At 34.8% G+C, this 24905-nt stretch overlaps 1 long non-coding RNA gene across 1 annotated transcript in view; it reads left to right on the top strand.

Annotated features, from left to right (window-relative positions):
• The window catches only part of LOC121029207 (uncharacterized), a 64515-nt gene that overhangs the window by 21179 nt on the left and 18431 nt on the right, over positions 1-24905 (top strand). The window lies entirely within an intron of this gene.

A 24905-nucleotide genomic window follows, 5' to 3' on the forward strand; every position in this document is an offset into this window, starting at 1 on the left:
TTATTATTTTTATGGAATATATTATTTGCCAGCTGATGTTCTAAGAACAAGAATTCATGCTCTGCATCAGCTCTCAACAACAGAACAGAATATGAATGGAGATCTAACTCCTAAGCTCTTTCCATTGCTGCATGAACACTTGACTTGTTTCCATATTAAGAAGAGCAGTGTCTACTTTCTATATGAAAAGATTCTTAAATGCAATCAAATTTATTCATTTCCTCCTTCCATTTGTGTCTCAGAATATTGAACTCCCACAGCTCATCTCCAAACAAGCTTTTTCTAAGATGTTTTGGTTCAGATTATTGGATGGTTTCATTATTTTGACAGAGATTTTTTTAAAAAAAATACTATTGTAACCTTTCATCCTAAAGTATATAACATTTATGGTTAATTTTGATGACTAGAAAGACAATTCATTCATAAGTAATGCTACCAGTCATATAAACTGTTAAGTAGAGGTCAAAGGAGCTTTGTATTTAGCACCTTTGCAGAATAGAAAGTGGCATTTCATCTCTTGTTGCACCAATATTGGTGCAGTAACTTTACTAATATTGGCTAATGTAGGTCTCCATTTCAAATAAAGTTTGTAACTCAAATATGATCAGGTGGACATTACAGCAATATTATCTCTTTCTGATTCTCAGAAATTTTATAATATACAACCAAATAATATATTATTACTTTTTTATATGGATAGGGTAATCCTCTGATAGCAGCATCAAAAATTTTTTAAAGTCCTCATATTTTAAAGTTCTCATATTCCATGTTAGTGGAAACTTCAATATCCCTACTGAGATAGTAACTCAGAAATGTATATTTCAGTCACTGAGGGAGAGCTTTCAATGGGCATGCAGTTTTAACTCAAAATGGAATGTAATATTTAATGCATAAGTATATATCTACTTAGGCAACATTGTAATAGATGAAAATAATCAGAGGAGAATCTTAATAATGGAAAAATAATGTCTTAAATTTCTGAAATCTATCCCTCCTTGCCTATATCAGAAATGTTTTACATTCTTTTGGCTCATAATTCAAGAGTGCATTAACAGAGTTCTGAATTCAGAGTTCAGAATTTGCCAGGAGTCATGGATTGATTTTACCTTCGTTTGTATCTTACCAACTGTGTGAAATTACTTTTTTCTTTATATTTTAAGAAACTTACAGTTTCTTTGGTGATAATTCAATAGTATTCCTACTGCTAAAACATCTTGATTCAATATTAATATTTTATATGCAAAGCTTAAGATTTTATCATTTAATTAAAATTTTATTGTGTATATACTACTACTAGGTCTTTTAAAAATAATGGATATGCTTGCATTAGATACTATAGAAATAAAACTTTTCAATAGTAAGTCAGATACTAGAATCAATGCTACCTACACAACGGATGAAACTAAATGCACACAGTATGTTTACACCAGACAGTAACCAAAAAGACAGTAAATTCACTGAATCTTATAAATCAGGCCATTTCCTAAAGTTTTTGGTACACACATGAGTAATTTACATATATTTTGGTTTTATGTTTTGAGGACTGACTTATGAGACCATACAAAATGGAAAAAGAAATCTCAGAATATTTTTAGGTTACATAATATCACTTATTTAATATGGAAGAAAGTCTAAATAAGATATATTTATACCTATACCACATGTGTGTGTATACACACACACACACACACACACACACACACACACACACTTTTATATATAATATAGATATTCTATACATATTATATATATATATATAATATATACATATATTATATTCTTTAGATATCTTTGGTCTCCCACATGAAATCCCCCACATTCCAAAAGTACTACCTACTTTTATGGAAAGCTAGTTATTCAGAAAATATACTTAGGTTTATGTTATATTCTAGAGATGTTAGATTCCAGGGATCCTATAAAGATGGTGTATCATTTAGGCAAAAGACAGACATGTAAATGAATAAATTACATTGTCTTTAAAAGACTATAAGAATAAACATTTCTATGAAAGCAAATAAGTACTGTCTAATTACGCAGAGAATTAAATAAATGTTAGAAGATACAAAATTGGTGCTTACTCTTAGGGTACGAGTAAAAGTTTGTCAAATAATTAATACAGAACCCAATTAATATAGGACATTTGAGTTTTACCTTGTAATATATGATGGAATCTTGTATTCACAAAGGAGAGAGAGATAATTAGATTGAGGTTGTAGAATGAAAAAATATCTAGAAATAGAGTGGAGGATGGATTTAAGGGAGTAGAGGTTGAAAGGCCAATAATTAGATGACAATTGTAAAGAACTCAGAATGAAGATTATTGAAAATTTATATGGCCTAACTTAAAGCAAGTCCAGTTAGGATATAGAAATGGAGACATATGCAGTATGTACTTGAAGATATATTTTGGTAGCAAAGGATGTAAGAGAAATTCATATAATCAAATGCTGGAGATTATCCTGACCTATGGGTGTAAGCTGGAAGACTCAGAAAGTACTGAAGAGTAATGTACAAATGAAGTGAACAAGAAAGAGTAATATCATAGACACTGAAAAAGAACATCAAAGTAGTTCTACAATGGTTAACAGTGTCAAATACCATAGAAGGACTACATAGGATAATGTCTGGAAATGTTGCAAATCAGGAGGTCAGGGTGGACCTGAATGAAAGCACTTGTATAACAGTGGGAATAGAGGTCAGGTTGTATCAGACTGAAAAATGAAGAATAGTTGGAGAAGTAGAATCAGGGAACTGAAGGAGTCTATGATTTCATAACATTTGGCAGTGAAAGAAAAGATGGTAAAAGTATAACAGAGCAGATTGAAGGAATGTTCTCCTGGGTTATGAGTGCTTCGGAAATCTAAGAAGGAGGACCAGTGGAGGAAAAGTGACCAAAGTCTTAGGACAAAAGGAACAATTTCTGAACTGTGACCCTGATGAGTCAGGAAGTGATAGTAATAGTAATTTTCATACTATGTACCAGGCACTGCCCTTCATGTTGTTAATGTTTTAATTATTGCAATCGACTTCAGAACTTTATGAGCTATGTATCTTCATTGTATCCATCTTAGAGATGGAAAAACTTAAATACTGAACTGGCCCAAGTGAGGGAGGGAAAACAAGAGCCCAGGAAGCTGGGAATCAAAGACTGTTCTCTTAACCACTGTGCCCTACTGTTTCTGAGGCCTTTGGAAAGAACCTGAAACACAGATTCTTATCAAATAGAAAAGAAGGAACTGATGGGTGACATCAAAGGTATGTATAGAAGTGAAGTGGAGAAAAAAAAGTGGAGGGGAGAGAAGCTGATTAAATACTTACTTGATAGCTTGTATTTTCCCTATACAGTATAAGGCAAACATCATCTGTTAATGATTAGGCATTTGGGAAAAGGGTAAAAAGTCTGAGAAACGTAGTAAACTCTTAGGGATACCAGACCAGAAAGCTTAAGAACAATTCTGACCATTAGCCATCAACCTCTGTTCACTAAATCATCTTCTCTACATTATCTTAAATGCTTGCAGGAAACTTTACAAGAATTATTATTCCCATTTACATTCATGGCAACTGAAGATCAAAGAGGTTAGGAATTTGCTCAAGATCGCCCAATTAATAAGTATAGAAGTTGGGATACGAATTGAGGTCTACCACCAATGTTCATGTCCATGCTCTTTGACTCTGCCACACTGCCTCAGTAAAGAATAGAAAGAGACCACTAAGGGCAAGTAGAGGCAATGCTGTGAGGTATTGAGGGCACAGTCTACAATGAAAAGCATAACTGCCGCATAGCATCAATCTGCATAGGTAAGCAATGCTCCACACCAACACAAGGCAATGTTTGAACCCACATTAGAAACAGATAGTGGCTGCTTTCGATTGTGGTAGGGAATTAACTGGTTCGGTGAGGATGGTGGAAGCATAAGGGGTAGAGGGAAAAGGCAGAGCCAGGAAGGAGCTGTTAAACTCAGAGAAAGGTGGTAGATTGTGGCCATAAGAACCAACGGCAGGTTGAGAAGAAAAAATAACATGAAGGATCCAAAATGTTGAAAAGAGTGAGATCTCTGAATTTAATATTTTTACAGATGGAGTCCAATAAGGTTGGACTGGCAGCGGAGCTTCTCAAACTCTTAGGCAACTGTTTAACGATTTTCAAGCTTTCAGGCATACCTAGCGACAGTGTTCTTTATTTACCTTAATTAGTTCTAGTGACATCCCAAACACTGCAGAAAAGATTACTTCAGTTTCCATAAGCTAAAAGCTTTATAGAATCAACCTTTGTCCCCCTTGAGTACTGATGTTAAAACTATGAAATCTATTATAATTCCAACTTTTTTAATGTTTTAGAACTTTATTAAAGTGGGCAGTTCTTCATCTACTTTTGAAATTCTATCAGATACACTGAGTTTTATGCCCCTATTTTATATTCCATTCTGTGGCTACAATCACTGTGTTTGGCTGGATCAGCTATCACTGCAGTACTTGGCAGTGTGGACCACAAACAGTAATTTCCTACTTCCGGAACCTGTCTGATGACAGAGTTTGTACCTTCTGGTAAAAACCAGTAATTCAAGACTACAACTATAATGTTACAAATAATCATTTTTACCCCACATCCCAAAATGTTGCATCCAAACAACCTCTTTTGATATCACTGTTTAATATCTATCTCAATTTACCAACAAATTAATGTACAGATTTCATTCTAAAACTGAAACCAGCAAGACCTGAGCAGCTGCTTAACTATAAATTCTGCCCTGGCCACTTAAAGTCTCTCAAGCAATAGAAAATCTTGGCATTACTACTTGATTGACCTCCTGATCAGTTTACAGAATGAGCTGTCTTAATTTGACTCAAAGAAACGTAAGTACTGGGGCATAGCAGTTTATTGTGGGTTTAAACTAGGATGGTTCACCAGCAGGATTTTCTACTGAATATGTATTTATAAGTGATAGTCTAAAGTGATGTAGCTATTCCAGCAAATGTGTTGTATAAGCATATGTCATTGATGATTATCAGAAATGTATTCCCATACAATAAGAAAGTGGTTCTAGATACCCTAGCTCCACTGTAAGAGGCAAACTTTCATACTCAGAAATATTTTAATAAGAGATATAGTTCATCCTCATCTTTTTTTCTACAAGCATAATAAGCAGTAAAACCTGGTGAAGGCTGAAATACGTAGCTTAGGTTTTACGTTCCATATCCCTGAGTGTACCAGATTATCTTCTAACACTGATTTTGTAATGTTCTGCCTTGCCTGGTTTTTAAATATTACAAAGAAATATGTTTCCACTACTCTTCTTGGAAGATAAATTCTCCTCCAATCTTTAATGCCATATTCAATGTTTAAAACACCCATGTAAATTCTTTCTCACAGTGGAAGTTTTACTTGTTGAACTTTTTTTATTATGATGTAATAGAACTTTATATCCTAAAATAAGAATATATACCCTCCACAACAGGCAAATTACCTTATCTGATAATATTTTATGTATGTGAGTAATGAGATGACTAGCTATCCAAAAAGGGATAGTAATTCATTACCACACCCAGTAGAAATCATTCCCTCCTTAAAGATAGAAATGATGAAGCAAAATGATTTTTAAAAGTAAAATCACAAGTTTAAAAGATGGCAACTGGCTTTGGGTTGTATTACATGAGGGTAAATGTGATCTATATGGAAATATTTTTACAAAAATAGATTCTCAAGAATATCAAGCTATCATTTATTTTCTGATGCTGTTCATTTTTGGGTTTTCCCCCCCTTTGTTCTTGTTCTCCATTCATTTTACTCACTATTTGGCACCAGACTCAATGAACATATTTCTTCTGTGACCTAGAATTGACTTAGTACATTGTACAAATGCAAATATTGAAGTTAATATATTTTATATTAGGACAGAATCCAGAAATATGTAAAGAAGGGTGTGTGTGCATGTATGTGTGTGTGCGAGTGTGTGTAGTCCTTATTTTATCTAAAACTTAGGGAAATTATAGTTGTCACATTTCCAAGACAGAATGTTTACAATAAATTTGGTAAGGTATAATATCTTCTAAATTGATCTTTTAAGACTAAATCTAATTTATATTTGATAGTGTCCATTAGTGAATAATCATCAGCACCATCACACCATAATACTGCTTTTACGCTTTATATAAAGTAAATGGAACTATCTTTATTGTGAAACTATTTTGACAATATTAACTGTTAGGAAAATAGAGGATAATTTTTCACTGAAGTGATTTATTTGCTATAAAAACCTGCTATGCAATAACTTGACAAAGCAGGGTGTCGGGGGAAAGGAGGTTTTTCAAATGGGATATTTTGGCCCTGAGATCAAAGAGAAGTGAGTAGAAGCAAGAGGCACAACAGAAGCTATGGTTGTGCATAGCACAGCTAAGCTGCTATGAGCAATTAATGGACATACCATTGATTATTCCTTCAGTCAACAGGTACATTTTTCACTCACATCACAGGACAGATGGGTTTTGCCAACTGGCCTTCCTTGATGATTTGGGATCTCGCTTCTCCATCTTGTGTTGCTGACATCTTCCAGGGCCTCCTTGTGTCCTCTACATTTAGTCAGCCAATGAGCAAAGATCATAAGTGAAGATACCCCATCAGATGCTTTATGACTAGACTTAGTAATGGTATATATCACTTCCACCCACATTCATTTGGCCAGAACCAGGCAGATGGCCTGACCTAACTGCAAGAGGGATCAGGAAATCTAGCCTTTAGGGTGCCCATAAAGAGGACATGAAGTTAGTGAGCACTATGGTTTGTACCACGTCTCCCAAAAAGGATATGTTAGTGCTCTAATTCCTTGGTACCTTAGAACATGACCTTATTTGGAAACGAGGTCTTTACAGAGATATCAATTTCAAATAAGATCATGATGATGGGCCTTAACCCAATTTGATGTGTCTACACAGAAAGGGCAAAATTGAACAGAGAGGCAGACACAGACAAAGGAGAACATTACATGAAGAAACACAGGGAGAAGACAACCATCTACCAGCCAAGAAACACCTGAGGCAACTAGAAGCCAGGACAGGCCTGGCACAGATCCTTCTCTGGCACCTTCGGAGAAAGCACAGCCCTGCTGACACTTTGATTTCAAGCCTCCTACCTCCAGAACCATGAGACAATACATTTCTGTTTGTTCTATACCACCCAGTTTGTGGCACTTTGTTATTGCAGCACTTGGAAATTAACACAGTGAGCATCTTGCTGTTCTCTGCCACCCTTTCATCTCTGATACACAGAGGCTAAATAAATCAGAAAAACTTTTCTAAAAAAATAGAACCAACTGAAAATTCTGGCTAAAATATTTGTACTTATTAAAAGCATCAAAGAACTAATAAGAAAATACTAAGCCGAAGTATAAGGGAAGTCATGAAACCATGGTACTAAAGAAACAGAGCCACCTTTGCTTTGAGGACATTTAAGAGCTAAATAAACTTGAGCATAAATTTGGCAGGTCTTGAGGGTGAGGAGAACAGAAGAGAAGACCTAGAATCTCCTCAAGTTGGAGAGCTTAAAATGTGCTAACAGAAGTATAATGTAACCCACACACATACTTTTAAATTTTTGAACAGCCACATTTCTGAAAGTAAAAACAGGTGAAAGTAAATTTAATAACATATTTATTTAACTCAAAATTTTCAAAATATCAATGTGTAATGAATAGAAAATGTATTGATGAGATAAATTACATTTTTTTGTATTATGAAATCAAGACCTAGTCTGCATTTCATAATGTCAGTATGTATCAGGTCTGACCAGATACATTTCAAGTGAATAGTCCCATGTGGCCAATGAATGCAGTACTTGACAGCACAGGTATAAACTTTCAAACTAAAAGGCACAAATAATTGGGCTGAATAAAAAAAAAAAAGACCCAACTATCCACAACAAATAAAGACCCAGCTAGATTAAAGGTAAAAGGATAGGACTTCCACTTATACCAAATGGAATAACACCCCCCAAATAGATAAAATCTATGAAAGAATACTTGTAAAGACATTGAACTCAAGCAGTGAAGGACAGTAATTCATGAGAAAACAAACAGAAAGAAAACAAATCAGGTAAACTTTCTGAATTCCCAGCTGACTGTCCAAAGAAATTTCCACCTGTGGTACAAGAAAGGGATCCACATAGAGTCTACCTGTACCTGAGAGTCAAGGGAAGCTTAGACAACTAGAATTCACAGAGAAATGTACCAGAGAGGAGAGAGCTGCACGGAAAAAGACCTCCAACAACCTGTAGGAAAGCCACCTTGACAGAAAGTAAGGCCAGCACATACAATCTAAGAAACCAACCTGAGGCCAAGAAACAACCATTAAGAAGATTAGAGGGGAAATTCCTGAAGCTCACACAGGGCCAAGAATAGTTCCAGTTCATATCAGCTAGAGTGCAAAAATAGGAAGAAAGAAAAAAAGAAACTCTCATAATTTATAGGATATTGGGTAGAGTACTCAGAAAGGTTCTGCATCTGTAGTGGGTTTAACCCTAGAGTAAACCCTATTCTGCTCCTGCCTAAAAACAGCTTTAAAACAAAATAAAAGAGTCAAAATATTTCTAAGTAGAACAACTACATCCCAGAAAAAAGTTCAGGAATATTTTTGTGGGGGTGCCTGGGTGGTTCAGTAGGTTAAATGTCTGACTCTTTAAAAATTTTTTAGCGTTTATTTATTTTTGAGAGAGAGATTGAGAGACAGAGCATGAGTGGGTGAGGGGCAGAGTGAGAAGGAGACACAGAACCTGAAGCAGGCTCCAGGCTCTGTGCTGTCAGCACATAACCCAATGTGGGGCTCGATCTCACGGACTGTGAGATCATGACCTGAGTTGGATGCTTAAGTGACTGAGCCACCCAGGTGCCTGAATGTCCAACTCTTGATATCAGCTTAGGTCATGATCTCCCAGTCATGGGTTCAAGCCCCACATGGGGCTCTGCACTGACACTGCAGAGACTGCTTGGGATTCTCTGTGTCCCTCTCACTCTGCCCCTCCCCAACTTGTACATGCTCTCTATCCCTCTCTCAAAAATAAATATTTTTTTAAAAAAAGAATATTTTAGGGAATATAAAAGCATCCAAGAGCACAACAAGATAAAATTCATAATGTCTGGCATCCAATAACAAATTAGCAGGCATGCAAAGAAGTGATGTTTCATAACTCACAGTGAGGAGAAAAATCAATGACTCAAAACCAACCCAGAAACCATCAGATGCGAAAATTAGCAGATAGGGCAATAGAAATTATTATACTCATATTCCACATTTTTAGAATACTAAAGAAAGATTAAGCATGATATGTAGACATAGAAGCTATTTTCAAAAACCACAAGATGAACTTCTGAAAGGTGAAAATTATAATATCTAAAATGAAAAACAGATTGGGTAGGATAAACAACAGATAAGAAATTGCAGAAGAAATAGTAAACTTGAAGACATAGCAGTAGAAAATATTCATAATGATATACAGATAGAAAAGAGGGCTGAAAAAAATAAAAAGAGCAACAATGATCTATGAAATAATTTTTAGTGCCTTATTCTATTTGTAACTGAAGACTTTTAAAAATTTATTTATTGTTTTGCAAGAGAGCACAAGTGAGGGAAGGGCAGCGAGAGAGGAAGAGAAAGAATCCATACTGTCTGCATGAAGGCTGATTCAGGGCTCAAAGTCAAGAACCATGAGATCATGACCTGAACCAAAATCAAGAATTGGACGCTTAATCGACTGAGCCACCCAGGCTCCCCTGTAACCGAAGTCTTTGAAGGAGAATAAGTGGGAGTGTACAGAAAAAAAAGAGTTAAAGAAATAAAGGTGGAAACTTAAAATGTGATGAAAACTGTTAACATACACGTCCAAGAAGCACAGTAAACCAACACAAGAAAAGGCAAAAAAAAAAAAAATTACACTAAATCAGAGCATCAAATTGCTTTAAATGATTAAGAGGAAAATGTTAAAACAGCCAGAGAAAAACACAATTAACATAAAAACAACAAAGGTCAGAAATGATAGCAGACTCTGTTTGGAAGCAATACAAGCTAGAAGCTGGTGGAACATCACTAAAATACTAAAAGGAAAAAAAAATTATGTCTATAATTCTTTACTCAGAAAAAAAAAATAAAAGGGTAAGAGCATTAACAGTGAAAATGTTTTTTTATATATTCTTTTGTGTGAAGCTACTTGCAATAGAACATTTCTTGTCAATTATTTAAAGCTTATTTATTTTGTGAGACAGAGAGCATGAGCAGGGAGAGGCAGAGAGAAAGAGAGAGAATCCCAAGAAGGCCCCATTCATTAGCACAGAGCCTGACACAGGGCTCAAACTCACAAATGGTGACATCATGACCTGGGCTGAAATCAAGAGTCAGATGCTTAACCAACTAAGCCAACCAGGTGCCCCCCTTGTCAATTCTTTTAAAAATGTTTCAATGCAAGAGATGGTTATTTTTTTCTTGAAAATTTATGAACTAAATGTTTCTTATTTTAAGGACTAGGAAATAGAAGAATATTTGCAATTGTCAACAAAAAAATGTAAGGTATAATAAATATTAATAAAAATAATCACTAAAACTACTTGAATAAGGATAATAGTATTTTACTGCCTTGTAACTTGGCAAAGAGACTGCATGATAGCTGTCTATGGGTCTTGCATTTTACTTCTTAAAAAAGTAACTATTAGAAAATGTAATAGATATATTTTCTGAAACAAGAAAAATCTGTTTTAAAAATGAATAGGTGAGGCACTTGTCTTTATACCCATTTGTAAGCATTAAAATGTTCCTATTCAGCATATTTTACAGGGAAATTACCTATGTGGTGTACCTTTTTGGCAGTAGAATAGTAGCTATAAATATCCACGAAGGTCACCTGTTCAATTTCTTCTTTTTCAAAATACTTAATGGGCTCCTTTGGTTTGAGACATTTTAAAGATAGCAAAAGTATATGCTGCTTACTGAACCCATATTTATAATGAACAGTTCATTTATAGTCATTATATATACCACAAACTAGAAATAATATATAGAATCAATGAAACTATTCTGATATTAACTAATAGTATTTTTCCTAAAAACTTTAGCCCCAGAAATAGAGTGAAATATCTTGTCCTCATCCATATCACATTCTTTCATTGTTCCAGAACTGAGCAACATTCTATTCCAATATGTAATGATCTTAATACTTCCTGATAACAAAATTAATATTCTAAATAAAGGCTTTTCTCTAGCTTCTCTGTTAAAAACCTCAAGGTTTGGTAGTTAAAATTACACAAGCCCCACAAACCAAATTTCCAATGCTCTATATATTTTCCTCATTTTTATTCTATAAATATATGAATGTTGAAAATTCAGAGAAGACACTTATTATTGAAAATGAAAATATTTCACTCATTTCTATAATCAAAGTGAGGGAAAATGTTCTCTGGTTTTGATGGGAACAGTCTTATGGACCTTTATAACTTTATATGAGGTGTTGTGGGGGTGGTAACATAATATATTTCAGACTGTTTTCTTGAAGACAGTTTCTTTACCATGAAGAACTCACTCAAATTTTCACTTTTCCACTACTAAAATATTGTCTCTCAACTTACTAGCTATGTCTTTTGAAATTATAAACACACAGTTACATCAAGATAATGGCTTTTAAATTTTCTGACCAGTGATGATCTGTAAATTGCTATTAAGCAAGACAGCCCCACCATCACAACATGGTCATAAATCATTAATATTGGAATAAGGTCTTAAGGAAGGGTGCAGGTAGTAGAATGAGAAAGGAGATCAGGACTTAAGAATGACTCCTACCTGAGCAAAGAAACCTTGATAGTCTCATCTAAGGATAAGTTTTATCATCTCTATAAATATTTGAAGGAAAACAAAGGTATCAAATAAGCATGTGAATTGTCATAAAAGTTTTTTAATGTTTTATTTTAATTTTCAGAGAAGAGAAACACAGAGCACAAGTGGGGGGTGGGGGCAGAGAGAGAGGGAGAGACAGAATTCGAAGCAGGTTCCAGGCTCTGAGCTGTATGCACAGAGCCGCATGTGGGGCTGAAACTCATGAACTGCAAGATCATGACCTGAGCCAAAGTCATAGGCCCAACCAAGTCAGCCACCCAGGCTCCCCTGTCATTAAATGTTTTTAAAATATATTATGTTGCAGTGTACAATATTATACAATATGAAATAATGAATGTACCTTAATTTCTAAACATTTCATCTTTTTTAATGTTTATTTTATTTTATTTATTTTTTTTTTTTTGAGAGACAGAGAGAGACAGTGTGAGCAGGAAAGGGGCAGAGAGAGGGAGACACAGAATCTGAAGCAGGCTCTAGGCTTTGAGCTGTCAGCACAGAGCCTGATGCGAACTCAGGAACCGCGAAATCGTGACCTGAGCCAAAGTCGGACACTTAACTGACTGAGCCACCCAGGCGCCCCTTTCATCTTGTTTTTTTTTTTTTTTTAGTTTATTTATATATTTTGAAAGACAAAGAGAGAGCACGTTTGGGGGAGGGGCAGAGAGGCTGGGAGACAGAGAATCCTCAGCAGGCTCCTCATTCTCAGTGCAGAGCCTGAGCAGGGCTCCAACTCAGGAACCATGAGATCATGACCTGAGCCATGAGATCATGACCAAGAGTTGGACACTTAACCAACTGAGCCACCCAGGCACCCTCAAACATCTCATCTTAATTGTAAAGTTTAAATTTTGCAGTACTGTCATTCTTTACCTAAACTTGTCCTGTGTTGTTTATTATACATAAATACAAAGAAAATAGGTGTGATATGCTGAAATATGTACATACAAGAAAAAGAAACACAAATGAAAAAATAATGCAAAGCTTCAATGAATTTTTCCTATTATAGCTAAATGGCTTGTGTTATGACAAGGAATACAACACACTGGTAAGTTACATGTTTCTACTTCCACCCTGTTAGTCAACAAACTAAATACAAATGTGTCAAGCCATTTTCAGTAAGTATAAGAATCAGACCATTATTTGTTAGGAGTATCCAGTGGGGAGCATTTTGATAAGAAGTAAGGAAACATTTTTTAGATGGAAACTCTAAATCTCCTTATGGTAATTGAAACCGCCTACATTCATCTGAGGTCTTCTATGGCTTCACAGAGCTTTTGCTTAACTACTTGATTGCTTACGTTTTTATCCAGCTCAAAACACAGGCTTCTAAGTTCTGAGTGTACACTCTGAATCACAGGCAAAATCTTGCCTTCAGAACACAAAAACAACTAACTATAGACAGTCATTCATTCTCAATTTATTTTACCCATTAAATAAATTTACTTTTTAAATATTAACTTCTAGCTAGTTTCTCCAAAATATTTAGGAAATACAAAGATGCATGCAATAGGGTTCCTGCCTTCAGAGACCTAACCAAACAGTTGAGGAGACTAATAGATATGAAATGGAAAATAATAAATAATAACACAACAAAGTAGGAATTTAAGTTCACTTAGTAGGATTTAAGTGAATTTTTATTTGAGGCTAAAAATCAAGTATCATATAAAATTTCCCCATTGATTTTAGAGAGGTATTACTCTCTAGATTCAAAAAGCTGTTAATGTTTTGCTCTTTTTATGATGAACTGATGGTCTCCCAGTGACAAGTTGTGTTTTATCAACTAGTCTTTATCTCTTATGAGATGAATCTGTCTGACTTTTCAATCTATACAATGATGAGGCATGTCATTCAATCATTGTTTTTTGCCCTAAATTCTGTAGTTATATTCTGCATTATATTACTTGATCAGTATAAAAATATCACTGAATGACTTCAGGCAAGCTGAATTTTTTATCACCCTCTCCCAGATCAGATTAAAGAGGGGAAGAAACATTCAAATAAACCTTTTGTCACTGTAGGGGTTCTATTTAATGCAATAAATTTACATTCTACATATCGCTATCAAAACTCTGTTTTCTTAGGTTTCTTTCTACTCAATTAATAGATCTTCAAGCCATTTTAGAAAGGATGCAGGATTTAAAAAAACATAAATACAAATAAGCTTACATCAAATGGAGAATCTGTAGAATAATAAATTTTGATCTTTCTTTCTTTACCATTTAGAGAAATAAAAGAACTAATTTCTCCAGTTTTCAAAACAAGAGAAAAACCACATAATAAGATGGGGCTGTAATATCTGGGCACATGTTGAAGAATATGAGCCCAGACAACAAAGCCTGGTGACATGTGACTAATGATTGTGAGAATGCTGTTACACACACACTCACATGCATGCACACATGCACACACACACATGCTCACATGCTAATTTTCTGTGCTTAATTGAAACTGATTCATTACAAACAATGCCAACAGTTCTGCATAATTACTTTAAAAGTGAAAAGAAGCCCAAATCCAATGAATGAGAAAAAGAGAGAGAGAGAATTAGCTGTCTGATTCCAAAAGCATCCATCTTCTGATCCCATTGCAAATAGCATACTATTGTGGGCTAAAACACATGAAGGATTTTGAAAATATGTATTATTAAGGGAAGCCAACATGTTTTCTTATTAAATTATTTGAGGGTAAACATTCTAAGATATCCCATTTCTCTCATATTACAAGTGTCTTTATAAAAACAAAAGAGAAGGTACATGTAAGCCACATTTGGGGCTTGAGGGCACCCCAAGTTCTTAAAAAAACACTTTTAAACTTCAAAGTACAATCAGCTAAGCTAGAAAGCAAGGCATGTCTCTAAAAGAGCCACTATTGTCAAATTCTTGGGATCTTGAAAACCAAGTGAAAGGAGATAAAAAAAAAAAAGAAAAGAATTCAAAAAATGATTAAAGTTAAGATCTAGCTCTTGAAATGATCTTTACCAAATGACAAAAATCCTTTTTTAAAAAAAAATTAAACCTGGGGGTGCCTGCATGACTCAGTTGAGCGTCCGACTCTTGATTTCAGCTCAGGTCATGATCTTGCAGTTTGTGACATAGAGCTCCACATCAGGCTTGAAATTCTCTCTCTTCCTCTCCCTCTGCCCCTCCCCTGCTTGCACAAATGCTCTTTCACTTTCTAAAATAATACATACATACATACATACATAAATATCAAAAATCAAACCTAAATTTGAGCAGCCTAATCATTAGTTCATGCTGAAAAAAATCTTGCCCAGCAACAGTGTAATAGGAGTCTAAGAGTATGATGATTTAAAGATACTCAAAATTGGTTAAAAAGATGGTGAGAGAAAAAGAGAGCAAAAGATGATGATGGGGAGGATTTTATAATAACTTGGTTATATAAACCAGTGAACATGAATTCCTTTAATAAAAAATTGAAATAAAGCAGAAAGAGATTAGCAGGCCCAACAGAAACCCACTAAAAAGACATGCAATTGTCTCTAAAATCTGTTACAAGCAAGAAAAAGAGAAACCTACTCCTACTTCCTGGGCAATAAAACATGGAAAGTTTCATCTGAAATAAGTGAAAAAAGACAGAATCCTTAAAATAGTTATGATCCTAATTGTCTTTAAGTATCCCCTGTGATTATAGAAGAAAATTGAAATCATTAGTGCTTGCCTTAAATATATAAATACTGAGTAACATCTAAAATTATCCAACTAATTGAGCTAACCCTCAATCTAGGTATAGAAAATTGCATTACTTTCTCATTTTACAAAGATAAATTTAAGGATTAAGTTTCAAGCTGCAATAATTTTAGCAAATTTTATAAGGAATGAAAATAATTGTGTAAAATAAGATTGGATCTTGAAAGCAATAAAGGATTTGTATCATTTGAGTTGCTTAAAATATTAAAGTTTGGGGAGTGGGATGTTTTTCTTACTTAGCTTTAAAGGTTCTGAAGATAATTTTGATGCTGGTTTGAAGGGGCACATGCACCCCAATGTTTACAGCAGCACTATCAACAATAGCTAAATTATGGAAAGAGTCCAAATGTCCTTTGATTGATGAATGGATAAAGAAGATGTGGTGAATATATATATATGTATATATATATACATATATATACATATATATATGTATATATACACACACACACACACATATACAATGGAATATTACTCAGAATATTATATGAAATCTTGCCATTTGCAACAACATGGATGGAACTACAGTGTATTATGCTAAGTGAAACAAGTCAGAGAAAGACAAATACCATATTTCACTCATATATGAAATTTAAGAAACAAAGCAGATGAACATAGGAGAAAGGAAGCAAAAACAAGATAAAAACAGAGAGAGACGCAAACTATGAGACTCTTAAAGACAGAGAACAAATTGAGGGTTGCTGGAGGGAGGTATGGGGGGAATAGGCTAAGTGGGTGATAGACATTAAGGAGGGCACTTATTGTGATGAGCACTGGTTGTTATAAGTAAATGATGAGTCACTAAATTCTACTCCTGAAACCAATACTACATTATATGTTAACTAACTTGAATTTAAATTTAAAAAGGTAAAAATAATTTTGAAACTATCCCATCAATTGAAAGTTAAGAGCTCAATTTTTAGTACTTAAATTGTTTTACTACAAAATGTAAAACAGGACATAGTTTCAGCAGTTTAAACTATGAGACTGGAGGGGCGCTTGGGTGGCTCAGTGGGTTTATTACCGACTTCAGCTCAGGTCATGATCTTGTGCTTTGTGGGTTCAAGCCCCTCATCCGGCTCTGTGCTGGCAGCTCAGAGCCTGGAGCCTGCTTCAGATTCTGTGTCTCCCTCTCTCTGTCCCTCCCCTGCTTGCACTCTGTGTCGCAAAAATAAATACACATTAAAAAAATTTTTTTAATAAAAAAATAAATAAATAAACTATGAGACTGGAAACGCTTACCAGTGATAAGCAAAATGTTATATTTTATTAACTAAGAGCAATACTGCTAAATATAATATGTTTATTTAGTGCTTGAAAAAGAAAAGTGTAAAACAAACATTTTTTTTAACTTCCAAAACCTTAGTATTTGAATAAGAAAGCAGAATTTTATATAAAGGATGAACCAACAACCTTAACCTTTATCCTGGCCTGCCAAGGTGTTTTTCTAGTCAACTAATATTCACAACAATTTTTAATTACCTCTAATTGAATCTTCAATCTTCCCCATAACCTATCCCAGATCCCTCATTTCATTATCAGCAAATAATTACGTCTCTTATATAGCAAAGAAAATGCACACCATTGGACAGGATTCCCCACAAGGAATCTATATACCTGCTCGTACCTTACCCACCCTTTCCTCCTGGACTACTGATCTAAGGAAGGTGCCTCTCTTTTCTTCTAAGGCCAATACCTAACATGTGCACCAATGCCCATCCCCTGTTCCTTTACCAGAAACTCTTACTTACTTATTGTATTCTCCACTTGCCCTACTTTTCCATCAGTATGATAAACAGTCTCAAGTATCTCTTGCCTTTAAAACTTTCCCTCAATTCCCCTCTAGCTACTGTCCTATTTCCCTTCACAGCAAAACTTCTGAGGAGTGTGGCTTTATATTTATGACTTCCCTTTCCTCATCACTTTCTTAACTTTCTGCGGTCTGTGTTCTATTCCCAACCACTCCCTCATGTCACACTTTGACTAGTCATCAGTGTACTCCACATTGCTAACCACAACAGTTACTTTCAGCTCTCATTGTGCTTAAGCTTTAGCAGTAAAAGCCAAAAGAGTTCACCACTCCTTGAAATGCTTTTCCTTTGGCTTTTGTGAACTGAATGCTCTTGGTTTTGCTCCCACCTCCCTGCACTCTGCTTTTCAAGACCCTCCATCAACAAGTCATTCTTTTTTTTGACCAGGCTTTCACTACTGGAGTTCTTTAAGAGGTCTTAGCCCTCTTATTCTTTAAGTCCACAGAGGGAATTACTTTGTCCTTTATAATAATAAATTTCTAATAGTAAATGGGATGGAGGAATTAATTTTTTTACAGATAAAAACAATGAGGCTCCGAGAAGTACAGTTATTTGTTCAAATATTCAGGAAAACACTTCTTCCCCAATTCAGATGCTTCCTTGTGGAAAGAACTCTGTTAGAGTAATAGTCTTGGCCTCTGTCAACCACCCTGCATACTCCTCTCCACAGCAAGAAAAGAGGTTATCTTATCAGTATACTTAATACAAGAAATTGGGGAAGCTCAGATCCACATAATTCTTCTCTCTCTTTGGGATTTGCCTGCTTGCTGAAAGCAAACCTTCATCTACTCTTCCATGCGATAAATGTGAAGTGCAAGCCCTCGTGGGGAAAAGCTCCCATTTTTCAGTGAATCTATGACTGGGTACTGTAATCAGGGGGGAAATCTTAGAAAGCCCCCTTGGCTAACAGATTTAAATTACTTTGTTTTTCGTTCTCTACCTGATGTTTGTTTCAATTAGTTTGGATCATGGATGAAGAAAAGGATTTTTATGCATTTATTTTCACAAAATACTTAGATTAATAACATGCAAATATATAGTCAGGAATATAGTTTTTAAGGCCTTCATGATTAATGGAACATAAAAGAATTTAAATTTGTACAGCTAATAAAAAAACTTGATCTGCTAAATTCTTGAAATATCAAATAGATGGATATTTGAGCATCAACATAATAATATAGTAATGAAAATAATAGTAATGATAATATGGATTATAGCTCATTGAATAAAATAAGAATTTTAATTTGTTGATAATAAATGTATAGGTAGATAAAGGAGAAGGTAAAGGTCTTCCTTACATAAAATGTCAACTCACAAATGTAGAAGGAACATGGGTATCAGAAAAATCACCATTTTGCAACCATCAGAGTAAATATTTGTTCAGGCAAAAATCACCAATGAATGCTAAACTCAATGGGGGAAGTGGATGAATTTCATAAGGAATAGGATATTTACATTGTCTCAAAATATACCCCCACAAATCACTTGATTAATTATAACATAAAAAACATTATACAGTGGAGAAAAAGGAAAAACTAGTATCCGCTATAGGGAGAAAACATTCATTCATGTACCTTAGGATATAGTATGCTGAGCAAAACATATCACTTCTGTGACATTCTAGCCAAAATTCATAACCGAAATCTAATAATGAGGAAACAAAAGATGAATCCAAATTGAGAAAAATGCTACAACATAATTGGCCTGTGTTCTTATAAACCCATGTCATGGAAGACAAAAAAAATGGCTGACAACCTATACTACATTAAATAAGGCTAAACATATATGACATCTAAAGGCAACAGGCGGTTCCTTCTAGACTAGGAAATACTCTCATCAAGGATGTTATTGGGATAACTGTTAAAATTGGAATTGAGACTACAGATTAAGCTAATGTATTAATGTTAAATTTCCTGAATTTGATGAAAATACTGTGGTCATAAGAGAAAATATCATTATTGTTAACAAATGGTCATTAGAGTGCTAAAAGATAAAGGTAAAATCTACTTTCAAGTTATTTAAAATATTTTTTTCAAAAAAATATGTATGTGTGTATGAGAGAGAGAAGAAAATGTGGAAATATATTAAAAATTGGTAAAGTTGAGTAAAGACCACCAAAAGAATGCCATAGTAGCCATACTTATATCAGACAATCTAGATTTCAAAATAAAGACTGTACCAAGACTTGCAAAAGGGCATCATATCAAAATAAAAGGTCTATCCACTAAGATCTAACAATTTTAAACATTTATGTCCCCAATGTGAAAGAATCCAAATATATAAATCAATTAATTACAAACATATAGAAACACATTGATAAAGTACCATAATAGTAAGGGACTTCAGAGGCACCTGGGTGGCTCAGTCAGTTAAGCGTCCGACTTTGACTCAGGTCATGATCTCGTGGCTTATGGGTTTGAGCCCTGCATCGGGCTCTGTGCTGATAGATCAGAACCTGGAACCTCTTCAGAGTCTCTGTCTTTCTCTCTCTCTCTGCCCCTCCCCCACTCACACTCTGTCTCTCTGTCTCTCAAAAATAAATAAACATGAAAAAAAAATTTTTAAATAGTAAGGTACTTCAACATCACATTATAGCAATGGACAGATCATCTAAACAGAAAATCAACACAGAAACAATGGCTTTGAATGAAACACTGGACCAGATGGACTTAACAGATATTTTCAGAACATTTCATCTTAACACAGCAGAATACACATTCTTCTTGAGTGCACATGGAACATTCTCCAGGATATATCAGCCAGATCTATCCGGCTGGGACACAAATCAGCCCTCAAAAAGTTCAAAAAGATTGAGATCATACTGTGCATATTTTCAGACCACAGCACAATGAAACTCAAAATCAACCATAAGAAAAAATTTGGAAAGACAACAAATACTTGGAGATTAAAGAACAACCTACAAAAAAAAAAAAAAGAACATCCTACTAAACAATGAATGGGGGCTACCAAGAAATTAAGGAGGACATTAAAAAGTACAGGGAAGCCAATGAAAATGATAACATGATAGCCCCACACCTCTGAGATGCAGCAAAGGTGGTAATAAAAGGGATATATATAGCAATACAGGCCTTCCTTTAGAAGGAAGAAAGGCCTCAGATACATAATCTAACATTACACCCTAAAGAACTGGAAAAAGAACAGGAAATAAAACCCCAAACCAGCAGAGGATGGGAAATAATAAAGATTAGAGTGGAAATCAATGCTATCAAAACCAAAAACAAAACAAAACAAAACAAAACAGGAGAACAGATCAATGAAACCAGGAGCTGCTTCTTTGAAAGAATTGATACAGAATTGATAAACCCCCAGCCAGTTTGATCAAAAAGAAAAAGGACAGGACTCAAATAAATAAAATAAAAAATGAAAGAGAAGAGATCACAGCCAACACTGCAGAAATACAAACAATAATAAGAGAATATTATGAGCAATTATATGCCAATAAATAGGGCAATCTGAAAGAAATGGACAAATTCCTAGAAACATATAAACTACCAAAACTGAAACAGGAAGAAATAGAGAATTTGAACAGACTGATAGCCAATAAATAAATTGAATTAGTAATTAAAAACCTCCCCAAAATCAAAAGTCCAGGGCTGGATGACTTTCCAGGGGAATTCTACCAAATATTTAAAGAAGAGTTAACTCCTATTCTTTTGAAGCTGTTCCAAAAAATAGAAATAGAAGGAAAATGTCCAAACTCATTCCATGAGGCCAGCATTACCTTGATCCCAAAACCAGAGAAAACCCCACTAAAAAGGAGAACTATAGACCAATTTCCTTGATGACCATGGACACAAAAATTCTCAACAAGATACTAGCCAACTGGATCCAACAATGCATTAAAAGAATTATTCACCATGATGAAGTGGGATTTATACCTGGGATGCAGGGCTGGTTTGATATTAGCAAATCAATCAATGTGATACATCACATTAATAAAAGAAAGGACAAGATTCACATGATCCTCTCAATAGACACAGAGAAAACATTTGACAAAATACAGCATCTTTTCTTGATAAAAAACCTCAGGAAGGAAGGGATAAAAGAATCATACCAAAAAATTATAAAAACCGTATATGAAAGACCCACCACTAATATCATCTTCAATGGGGAAAAACTGAGCGCTTTCCCCCCAAGGTCAGGAACATGACAGATGTCCACTCTCAACACTTATTCAACATAATATTGGAAGTCCTAGCCTTAGCAATCAGACAACACAAAGAAATAAAATGCATCCAAATACGCAAGGAGGAAGTCAAACTTTCACTCTTCGCAGATGACATGATACTCTATATGGAAAATCCAAAAGATTCCACCAAAAAACTGCTAGAACTGATCCATGATTCAGCAAAGTCACAGGATATAAAATCAATGCACAGAAATCGGTTGCTTTCTATACACCAATAATGAAGTAGCAGAGAGGGAAATCAAGGAATCAATCCCATTTACAATTGCAACAAAAACCATAAAATACCAAGGAATAAACCTAACCAAAGAGGTGAAAAGTCTATACACTGAAAACTATAGAAAGCTTATGAAAGAAACTGAAGAAGGCACAAAAAAATGGAAAAATATTCCATGTTCATGGATTGGAAGAACAAACATTGTTAAAATGTTGATATTACCCAAAGCAATCCACATATTTAGTGCAATCCCTATCAAAATAACACCAGCATTCTTCACAGAGCTAGAACAAACAATCCTAAAATTTGTATGGAACCAGAAAAGACCTGGAATAGCCGAAAGCAGTCTTGAAAAAGAAAAACAAATCAGGAGGCATCACAATTCCAGACTTCAAGATGTACTACAAAGCTGTAATCATCAAGACATTATGGTACTGGCACAAAAACAGACACATAGATCAATGGAACAGAATACAGAACCCAGAAATGGATCCACAAATGTATGGCCACTCCTGGACAAAGCAGGAAAGAATATCCAATGGAATAAAGACAGTCTCTTCAGCAAGTGATGCTGGGAAAACTGGACAGCGACATGCGGAAGAATGAACCTGGACCACTTTCTTACACCATACACAAAAGTAAACTCAAAGTGGATCAAAGACCTAAATGTTAAGAAGGAAACCATCAAAATCCTAGAGGAGAAAGCAGGCAAAATTCTCTTTGACCTTGCCTGCAGCAACTTCTTACTCAACACGTCTCCAGAGGCAAGGGAAACAAAAGCAAAAATGAACTATTGGGACCTCATGAAGATAAAAAGCTTCTGCAGAGTGAAGGCAACAATAAGCAAAACTAAAAGGGAACCAGCAGAATGGGAGAAGATATTTGCAAATGACATATCAGATAAAGGGCTAGTATCCAAAATCTATAAAGGACTTATCAAACTGAACACCCAAAAAACAAATAATCCAGTGAAGAAATGGACAGAAGACATGATGAGACACTTTTCTAAAGAAGACACCCAGATGGCTAACAGACACATGAAAAAATGTTCAATATCACTCATCATCAGAGAAATACAAATCAAAACCACAATGAGATACCACCTCACACCAGTCAGAATGGCTAAAATTAACAACTCAGGCAACAACAGATGCTGGTGAGGATGCAGAGAAAAAGAAATTCTTTTGCATTGCTGGTGGGAATGCAAATTGGTGTAGCCACTCTGGAAAACAATATGGAGGTTCCTCAGAAAATTAAAAATAGAACTACCCTATGATCCAGCAATTGAACTACTAGGTATTTATCAAAAGGATATAGGTGTGCTGTTTCATAAGGGCACATGCACCCCCAATGTTTATGCAGCACTATCGACAATAGCCAAAGTACAGAAAGAGCCCAAATGTCCATTGACAGATGAATAGATAAAGAAGATGTGATATATATATACACATATACATATGTGTATATATATATATATATATACACACACACATATATATACACATATTATATGTATATGTATATATATATATATACATATATATATATGTATGTAATGGAGTATTACTTGGCAATCAAAAAGAATGAAATCTTACCATTTGCAACAATGTGGATGGAACTACAGGGTATTATGCTAAGTGAAATTCATCAGAGAAAGACAAATATCATATGATTTCACTCACATGTGGAATTTAAGATACAAAATAGGTGAAGAGAAGGGAAGGGAAGCAAAAATAATATAAAAACAGGAAGGGGGACAAACCATAAGACACTCTTAAGTACAGAGAACAAACTGAGGGTTGCTGGAGGGATTGTTGGTGGAAGGATACGCTAAACGGGCAAAGTGCATTAAGAAGGACACTTGATGGGATGAGCACTGAGTGCTATATGTAAGGGATGTATCACTGGATTTTACTCCTGAAATCATTATTGCACTATATGCTAACTTAGATGTAAATTTAAAAAATATATATTTGAGTAAAGAGTTTCTACTTCTTTGTGCTATGCTTGCAACTTTTCTGTAAGTCTGAAATTATTTAAAGATAAAAAGGTTTTTAAATATTTAAAAGATAAATCAAATAGCTGTTCATTAAAAATACTTTCATATTCCTAGATTAAATCATTTTCACTTTTCAGAATGCATTCATACACATTCTCTGCCTTTCTCATACATCCATCTCACAAATACAGTATGCAAGACTATAGTGTCTGTTGTGCAGGTAAATATAGCAGTGATGATCAGAGAGGCCAGACCACTTCCCCTGAGCCTCATTGCTGTGAGTGACAAAGTCAAAGATAGAACACATGTACTTTCACTCATTGTCCAGTCTTCTCTCCACTATATTATTTCTTAATGTCTGACCAAATAATGGGATTTTTCAGAGTCACCTCAAATATATAAGTGCATTAAAGTTTAGAGTTAAGAAAATATGAGAAATGTATTCAGTCAATACAAATATCTCCATTTCAGAGAGCTTCAGAGACCAATATATACACAAAGGTAGGTCAACCATGTGTTTAACAAATATAAATGAAAGACAACCAAGAAAAATGCCCTATGTCACCACCATGCAGCATTCAAAATTTTATGAAAATTAAATCATGTATATCAGAAGTGCAATTGTACTAACATTGTATTCACATATGCAAATAAATATACTGCCTCAATTTCTAGAGCTAACAATCTTCCTAACTCCTCTATGTAAAAAGGAACATTGGAATTGTTGATTAACAAAATCTGCCTCTTCTACTTTAAATAGTCTACTTCAGTTCAAATACTTCCATCTATTTAAAATTTAGCTCTGTGGGAATGCAAGCTGGTGCAGCCACTCTGGAAAACAGTATGGAGGTTCCTCAAAAAACTAAAAACAGAACTACCCTACAACCCAGCAATTGCACTATAGGCATTTATCCAAGGGATACAGGTGTGCTGTTTCTAAGGGACACCTGCACCCCCATGTTTATAGCAGCACTATCAACAATAGCCAAAGTATAGAAAGAGCCCAAATGTCCATCGAAAGATGAATGGATAAAGAAGATGTGGTATACACACACACACACACACACACACACACACACACACACACACACACACA

The sequence above is a fragment of the Herpailurus yagouaroundi genome, unplaced genomic scaffold, assembly GCF_014898765.1.
Source record: "Herpailurus yagouaroundi ecotype Mexico unplaced genomic scaffold, PumYag 139, whole genome shotgun sequence".
In the NCBI taxonomy this organism is placed as follows: domain Eukaryota; kingdom Metazoa; phylum Chordata; class Mammalia; order Carnivora; family Felidae; genus Herpailurus; species Herpailurus yagouaroundi.